Here is an 8,802-nt window from a genome sequence, read left to right as displayed (position 1 = left end):
CCATTCATTTGTGTCTGCTAGAATGATAAATCAGCTATGTAGACCTAGTGATTTGTATGCTAGGGGTTTTCAGACTTTGGTTCCGACTGGGGAACTGGTAGTCTCTAGGAGATGGATTAGAGCATTTCCAGTAGAGATAGATGGTAGGGAGGTGTCTGTAGATCTGATTAAGCTAGTGATGGATGAATTTGATATGATCCTAGGAATGGATTGGTTGTCAAAGTATGGGGCGAAGATTTACTGCAAGCGCAGGATGGTGACTTTTGAACCAGAAGGAGAGGTACCCTTTGTGTTTGTGGGGACCATTAGTGGACCGTGGGTACCTATGATTTCAGCACTGAAGGTTAGAGACCTGATGTAGGAAGGTTGAATAGGATTCCTAGAGAATATTGTGGATACCTCTAGGGTTGTTTCGGTTGGACCGGGTGAGACTAGATTGGTATGTGAGTTTCCAGACTTATTTCCAGCAGACCTGCCAGGGTTGCCGCTGCAGCAGGAGATTGAGAATTTTATAGAATTGGCACCAGGGGCGGAGCCAGTATCTAGGAAACCTTACAGAATGGCTCCGGCAGAGTAGAAGGAATTGAAGATTCAGTTTCAGGAGTTACTGAATTTGGGGTTTATCAGACCGAGTTTCTCGCCATGGGGTGCTCTAGTGTTGTTTGTCAAGAAAAAGGATGGAGTCCTTTGGATTAACCAATGCCCCATTAGCTTTTATGGACATGAGGAATAGGGTTTTCGAGGACTACTTGGTCAAGTTTGTGATAGTATTTATCAATGATATTCTGGTGTACTCTCAGTCAGAGACAGAGCATGAGCAGCATCTACGTTTGGTATTGCAGCGGTTGAGAGAGCATAGGTTATATGCTAAGTTCAGTAAGTGTGGGTTTTGGCTACCGCAAGTCACGTTTCTGGGCCATATTGTCAGTAAGGAGGGGATTTTGGTTGACCCAAGTAAGATTGAGGCAGTGAGAGATTGGCCTAGACCGAGCAGTGTTCCTGAAGTTAGGAGTTTTCTGGGATTGGCAAGATATTATCGGTGGTTTGTTGAGGGTTTCTCCAGGATAGCTACGTCGTTGATTGAATTGACGAGGAAGAAGACTAAGTATGTTTGGACAGACAAATGTGAGAATAGTTTCAAGGAACTGAAGCGGTGACTGGTCACCACGCCAGTGTTGAGTCTACCAACAGACATGAGAAGATTGTGGTCTACTATGATGCTTCCAGACATGGTTTAGGGTGTGTGCTGATGCAAGTCAAAAAGGTGATAGCCTATGCATTAAGACAGTTAAAGGAGTATGAGCAGAGATATCCCACGCATGATCTGGAGTTGGCAACGGTGGTATTTGCACTTAAGGTTTGGAGACATTATCTGTATGGTGAGAAGTGCGAGATATACACCGACCATAAGAGTTTGAAGTACTTCTTTACTCAGAAGGATTTGAATATGCGCCAGAGACGGTGGCTGGAACTGGTAAAGGATTATGATTGTGATATCCTATACCATCCCGGGAAGGCTAATGTAGTGGTTGATGCATTGAGTCGGAAGGGCCTAGGACAGTTGTTCAGTTCGAGACAGATATCTGATAAGCTAGTTAAGGAAATGACTAGAGCGGGTATAGAGTTGGTGGTTGGCCGGTTAGCCAACATGATTCTTTAATCCACACTCCTTTAGAGGATCAAGGAGGCACAGGGGAAGGATTCCCAGCTGAAAGGGCACAGAGAGAATGTCTTAGTCGGAGCGGCTAAGGACTTTTCTATCTCAAAGATGGGGTTACTGAAGTAGAAGGGTCGGATATATGTTCTGATGGATTCTAATATCCGACGAGAGATCTTGGATGAATCGCATAGCACTCCCTACTCTTTACAACCATGTATGACGAAGATGTACCAAGATTTGAGAGCCTTGTATTGGTGGTCAGGAATGAAGAGGGACGTGGTGGATTATGTGGCCAAGTGTTTAACTTGTCAGCAGGTGAAGGCTGAACATCAGAGGGCAGCAGGGTTATTGCAGCCTCTAGGGATTCTAGAGTGGAAGTGGGAAGATACCACCATGGACTTCGTGGCTGGTTTGCCGATGACCGTGGGACAGCATGATTTGGTGTGGGTGATTGTGGATAGGTGTACCAAATCTACCCACTTTTTACCTGTCAGGATGACTTATATTGTGGAGCAGTATGCCAAGTTGTATGTGAAGGAAATTGTTCGACTTCATGGGGCTCCGAGGTCAATAGTATCCGACAGAGACCCCACCTTCACCTCCAAGTTTTGGGAGAGTCTGCAAAAGGCTATGGGCTATCATCCTCAGACAGATGGACAGTCTGAGAGGACGATTCAGATACTGGAAGACATCCTACGAGCCTGTGTGCTAGATTTTAGGGGATCTTGGAATAAGTATCTCCCTTTGATTGATTTTTTTTATAATAATAGTTATCAAGTGACTATCGGAGTGGTTTCGTATGAGATGCTATTAGGGAGGAAGTGCAGGTCACCTATACATTGGGATGAGACAGGTGAAAGGAGATACTTGGGTCCTGAGATGGTTTAGAGATGCAATGAGGCGATTGAAAATTAGAGCTCGAATGCTTGCGTTCCAGAGTCGCCAGAAGAGTTACCGGACTTGAAACGTAGGAGCGTAGAGTTTCAGGTCAGTGATCATGTGTTCCTTAGGGTTTCACCTTTGGGGGGAGTGAAACGATTTGGTGTTTGGGGAAAGCTGAGCCCTAGGTTTGTTGGCCCTTTTGAGATTCTGGAATGGGTTGGAGAGGTAGCTTACAGACTAGCGATGCCTCCAGCCTTATCAGGGGTTCATGATGTTTTTCGCGTGTCCATGCTCCGGAAGTATGTGTCAGATTCGACGCATGTAATGAGTTATGAGAATTTGGGGCTAGACCAAAATTTTTCTTATGAGGAGAAGCCGATTCAGTTTCTCGATCGGAAGGATAAAGTCTTGCGGAGCAACAGCAAGATTGAGGAGGCGACATGGGAACTTGAATTAGATATGCGGGAGCCGTATGCCGAGTTGTTCAGGTAATTTTGAAGAGAAAATTTATGTAAGGAGGGGATAGTTGTAACGTCCCAAATTTTCTAATAAGGCTTAGGGCCTTGATTAGCGTGCCTGGAGGGCAATAAGTGATTTATTATTATTATAATATGTGAATTTGTTGAGTATGTTATTAGAAATGCATGTTTAGGTGAATTAATTATGCATGTGGACCCTGTTTGGTTATTAGGGGCATGTTTGTAATTCTAACCCATTGAAGGCATAAATTCAATATTTGTGATTATTTCGATTGACACCACGTGTGAGTGGTGATATATTTGGGATGCATGATCCGAGACAGTTCTAGGAAGCAGTTTAGCTAGAGAGTCACAACGGGGTCAAATACCCGACTCTGGAGGAGCTTAGGGGTATTTGGGGAATATTATATGTACTCAGGAGTTTATTGAGTAACGGATAGTAACTTATCAAGTATTTAGTATGTCGGGGTTAAACGGGGGTTTATAGGAATACTCGAGGGATTATTGGGACATGATAAATGATGGGATTTCCCTTGGGGTTACTTGGGGACTTAAGATAAGCTTAAGGGCAGATTGGTCTTTTAGTAAATGGGTTATACACTTAGAAGAGTCTTGGGAAACCACTAGAATTATGCAAAAAGTGATTTACTCTTTCTCTATCTCTCGATTCTCTCTTCTCTCTTAGAAGCTTGGTAATTTTGGTGAAATCTAACCCGAGAGTAAGGATTTAAAGCTAGGACTTTGGGGGCTAGAGGCTTGGAACTTAGGGGATTAACTCAGAGATTTAATAAAGGTTAAAGGTAAGCTTTTAAACTTGATGAACAAGTTAAAATTATTCTGGTTTTGATTGTTAGAACTTAGGCATGCATGAATTGATTGCCAAGATTGGTTTGAATGTTTGATGGTGTTATCCAAAAAGCAGGCATGGGTGACGTGGCAGACGTTTTTAACACCTGGCTGACACCTGGCAGAAGTTCTGTTCGACCATTGACCAGTGAGATTCCCCTGACGTAACATTTGGGTTTTACATACGACCAGCCTGGTCGTATACTCCATATATTTAGAGATAATTTTGTACAATTGTAATCATATCCGAGATTATCTCCCATGATCCCTGATGATCCGATTATTTAGGAAAGAATATATGTAACTTATTCATGTAATCCTCCTTGAGCCTATAAATAGAGAGAAATAGCTCAAGGAAGGGACTTTTTGGCTGATTTAAGTTTATACTTTACAAGAGAATTAGAGCTATTATCCTACGATTGTATTATTCATCTCTCTCAGGCCTGTTAAACTCAGAGAACCCTAGTTTTTTTATCACTCCTTTGAGATCTAATATCAATAATAGCGTAAGTGGACGTAGGTCATTACCATTTCGTGGGGCCGAACCACTATAATTTGTTGTGTCATTTACTATTTTTTCCATTAGATCTATTTCAACACCTTCATTCACATCAAGCATTTGACTCCGTGTCAGTTGACCAAATCGAGGGTCAACATTCTGGTGCTTTCATTGAGAGCTTAAGATGAAGTTGTTGAAGCATTAATGGCAAAAACAATAAAGAAGACTGGGCAGGCGGCTGGCGCTGCACCATCTCAACCTCCTCGTCCGAACATGGCTGAAAATGAGCCACACTTGGAATTTGATGAGGAGGAACTGGACTCCGAAACGCTGAGAAATACCCTGGGGGTATTGCAGGACGAATTGCCCAATCTGAAGGTCAGTCAAGAAAGTGCTGCGGAGATTATGGCGCGACAGCAGCAAGAAATAAAGCGTCAGCACCAAGAGCTGAGTGAAAGACAGGCGGAGATGGACCATCGTCAGAGGGAGGCCATGGCAGCCCTTGAAGCAGCCCTGCAATTGGCTAGGAATCAGGTTGCACCTGCCTCACAGCCTGATCAACCCTCGAATGGGACACCTCAAAGGGGTCTGAATCCTAGCCCTCCGATCCAGCCAACGATCCCTCAAAGGCTCGAACAGCCACCAATGCCTCAAGATGATGTCCCACCAAGGGATCCTGAGATGCAACCTCCATCCCAGGCTGGTCGAGGCAATCCCCCACAGCCAAGGCCGAATAGGGCCGGGTTGCAGCCCCGTTGTCCTAGACGCCAAGGGGGTGAAGAGCCGAACCCACCGAGCAGGGGACAATGTCCTTCTGGTAACAGAAGGAACTCGGAGATAAGCTCTGCGGTTAGGGGCCCCCCACGGCATGATAATGCACGGGGACCTATCGACTAGCGCAGGCCTCCCCCTAACGCTCGGGAAGTTCTAGCCCGAGGAGGCAACCGAGGGGACAGTCGGTCCCACCATAGCCAATCGAGGTTCAGAGATGGCCATGGATACAATGAGGCCGACTCAGGCAGAGGGAATGCTGGTCGGAGAAATGAAGAGAAAGGTGGAGGTAGAAGCCCACCACCTAGAGAAGACCAACAAGCGAGACGTAACACTGGGGGGGAGCCCAGAAAAAACAACGTCTTTAACAGGCTCGGAGCAAGCGAGAAACGGCGAAGAGACGAAGACTTAAGGGATGTACTCAACGACCGCCGGGAACAGCAAGATGAGTACATTCCCCCAGCAGTAGAGGCCCCGGTGATTCCTAAAGCCGTGCAAGCCTAGATAGATGCCCTGAACAAAGCAATGCAATAGCTGGTCGGGGGAAGAACGTCTCACATCGAGTACGACAGGAGAAAGGGCACTCCTTTCATTCAGAGGATAGCTGTGGCAGAGACTCCCAGTAAGTTTAAGATGCCCACACTTCTGAACTTTGACGGGTATGGTGACCCGGTATCTCATGTCAACAAGTTTGAGATACAAATGGACATTCAGAAGGTGTCTGAAGACGCTCGGTGCAAGATCTTCCTTGCAACACTTTCTGATGCTGCACAGGAGTGGTTTTTTAAATTCCCTCCTGCAAGTATTGTATCTTGGGAGATGTTCGTAAAGGAGTTTTACGGACAATTCTATCCGGGTCGTGTGCACCCAACTGACGCAAACCAGCTGGTTGAGATACGCCAGCAAGAAGGAGAACCACTGAAAGATTACGTCCAGTGCTTTATGCGAGCAGCTGCTGGAGCCAAAACAGTGGGAGACGAAGGCAAAATGATGGCCCTAACTATAGGAGTTAGGCGTCGTACGCCTCTTTGGAGTAGCCTCAGGAAGCATAGGGTTAAGACTACCCAAGAATTCTTGGATCGAGATAATCAATACATCAAGCTCGAAGATGCCATTGCCAGCGAGGGAAAGACCCTAGGCAAAGATAAGGGGACTGAAGACCCTGCCAAAGCCGCCAATGGGTCAAAACCCAACGGCAACAGTAAAGGCAACGGGAATGGCAATGGCAACAGCAAAAATGGGGGGAAGAGACCCCATAACAAACCTTCTACCTCCAAGAATAAGGGCGCTAAGGGCAACCGTTATGAGCCATGGTTCACTAACTACACTGCCCTTGTCGAGTCTTGAGCAGAGGTGTATCAGGCCACGAGCTTCAATGTGCCTTACAAAAGACCCGCTACCATTCAAAAGGATATTTCGAAAAGGGATACCACCAAGTTCTGTCATTTTCATAATGACTACGGACACGATACAAACGAATGTAACTAGCTGAAAGATGAAATCGAGTTCCTTGTTAGACAAGGACACTTGAGGAGATACATACAGGCCTCGGGTGCTTCCCAACGAGAGGCTCCAGGTGGCAACGAGCAGGCGCCTGCACACCAACATTCGCCACCTTTGCAGCTTGAACCCATAGCTGGCACTTTACTCACCATCTGTGGAGGCCCGCACTTTGCAGGAAACAGCGGAAAGGAAAGGGAACGATATGCTCGAACCCTACGCCACGACCAGGATGTTCAGTTAACATCCTGTACAAATCTTCGTTGGAAGGGATGAAGTTGTCCGTCAAGGACTTGGAGCCCTGCAACCAAACAATTTACGGTTTCTCTGGTGAGGGACTCGCTCCAACAGGGTCAATCAGACTTCTGGTAACAGCAATTACAACGCCCGCTACCAGGACATTACTCACTACTTTCATAGTAGTCAATTGTCCTTCGGCTTACAATGCTGTAATCGGAAGACCCATACTGGTTGACCTTCGGGCCGTCACCTCAATATGGCACCTGGCCATGAAATTCCCAACAGACACAGGGGTAGGACATGTTTTTGGGAAATTAGATGGAAGCAAGGGAGTGCTATAATGCCTCATTTACTAAGGCCAAGAAGGGAATGTCCAGAAGCGCTCCCCCAGAAAGGTTGCAGATGGCCATTGATATACAACCCCAATCAGGTAATGAAGTCACCAAATAGGGTGTTTCCCAAAGGAGGATGGAGACTTAGATCCTCGCTTTGGAGATTTTGAGGAAGATGTTGGACCTGTTGAGGACCTTGAGGAGGTCCAGCTTGACGAAGAGTTTCTGACCAGAGTTGTAAAGGTCGGCAAAAATTTGGAAGCAACAACAAAGCAAGCACTGGTGGAATTTTTAAGGAAGAACCAGGAAGTTTTCGCCTGGTCACATAAAGACATGGCTAGGATAGATCCTGCAGTCATTAGCCATGTCCTGAACGTCGACAAAAGCTTTCCACCCCTGCAACAGAAAAGAAGGCTGCTCGATAAAGATAGATCGAAAGCCTTAACAGAAGAAGTTGAAAAACTAAAGGAGAATGGGTTCATCAGGGTGGCGTTTTATCCATTGTGGGTCTCTCCTCCAGTACTGGTTCCCAAGCCTAATGGAAAATGGCGAACCTGTGTGGATTTCACAGACCTTAATAAAGCCTGCCCAAAGGATTGCTTCCCACTCCCCAGGATCGACCAGCTGGTCGATGCAACTGCAGGACATGAGATCATCTCTTTCATGGATGCATACTCAATATACAATCAGATCAGTATGCATCCCCCTGACGAGGATCACACTAGATTTCGGACCGATACAGGGTTATACTGTTATAAAGTAATGCCCTTCGGATTGAAAAACGCTGGTGAGACTTACCAGCAACTAGTTAACCACATGTTTAAGGAGTTGATCGGAGTAAACATGGAGGTATATGTGGATGACATGCTGGTAAAGTCAAAAAAGGCAGAATGACATGTGAAGGATTTACAAGAGTGTTTCAATGTTTTGAATAAGTATCAGATGAAGCTAAATCCTCTCAAGTGTTCCTTCAGAGTAGGATCAGGGAAATTTTTGGGGTTCATTGTCAATCCAAGAGGAATCGAAGCCAATCCATAAAAGATCAAAGCCCTGATCGATATGAAATCGCCAGTAAAAATCAAAGATGTGCATAGTTTGACTGGAAGGATTACCGCACTCAGTAGATTTATTTCAAAATTGACAGATAAATGCGTCCCTTTCTTTAATCTACTTAGGGGCAACAAGAAGTTTGAGTGGACTGAAGACTGCGAACAGGCTTTCCAAGCCTTAAAAGCCCACATGGCACAACCTCCTGTCTTATCAAAGCCTATAGATGGAGAAACTTTGTTCATTTACCTGGCGATCACCGAATATGCTGCTAGTGCGGTGCTAGTAAGAGAAGAAGAAGGCGTACAAAAGGCAGTGTATTATGTAAGCAAGAGGTTAATCGGGGCCGAATTGAGGTATCCTCCCATCGAAAGATTAGCCTATTGCTTAATTTTGGCCTCAAGGAAGTTACGTCCTTACTTCCAAGCCCATCCCATCACAGTCTTAATTGATCAACCCCTTTGGCAAGTTCTATAAAAGCCAGATGCTGCTGGTCGGTTGTTGAAATGGGCAGTCGAACTCGAGCAGTTCGATATAACATACTCA

This window comes from Humulus lupulus, chromosome 2, assembly GCF_963169125.1.
Source record: "Humulus lupulus chromosome 2, drHumLupu1.1, whole genome shotgun sequence".
In the NCBI taxonomy this organism is placed as follows: Eukaryota; Viridiplantae; Streptophyta; class Magnoliopsida; order Rosales; family Cannabaceae; genus Humulus; species Humulus lupulus.
Note: the sequence above shows the minus strand (reverse complement) of the source record.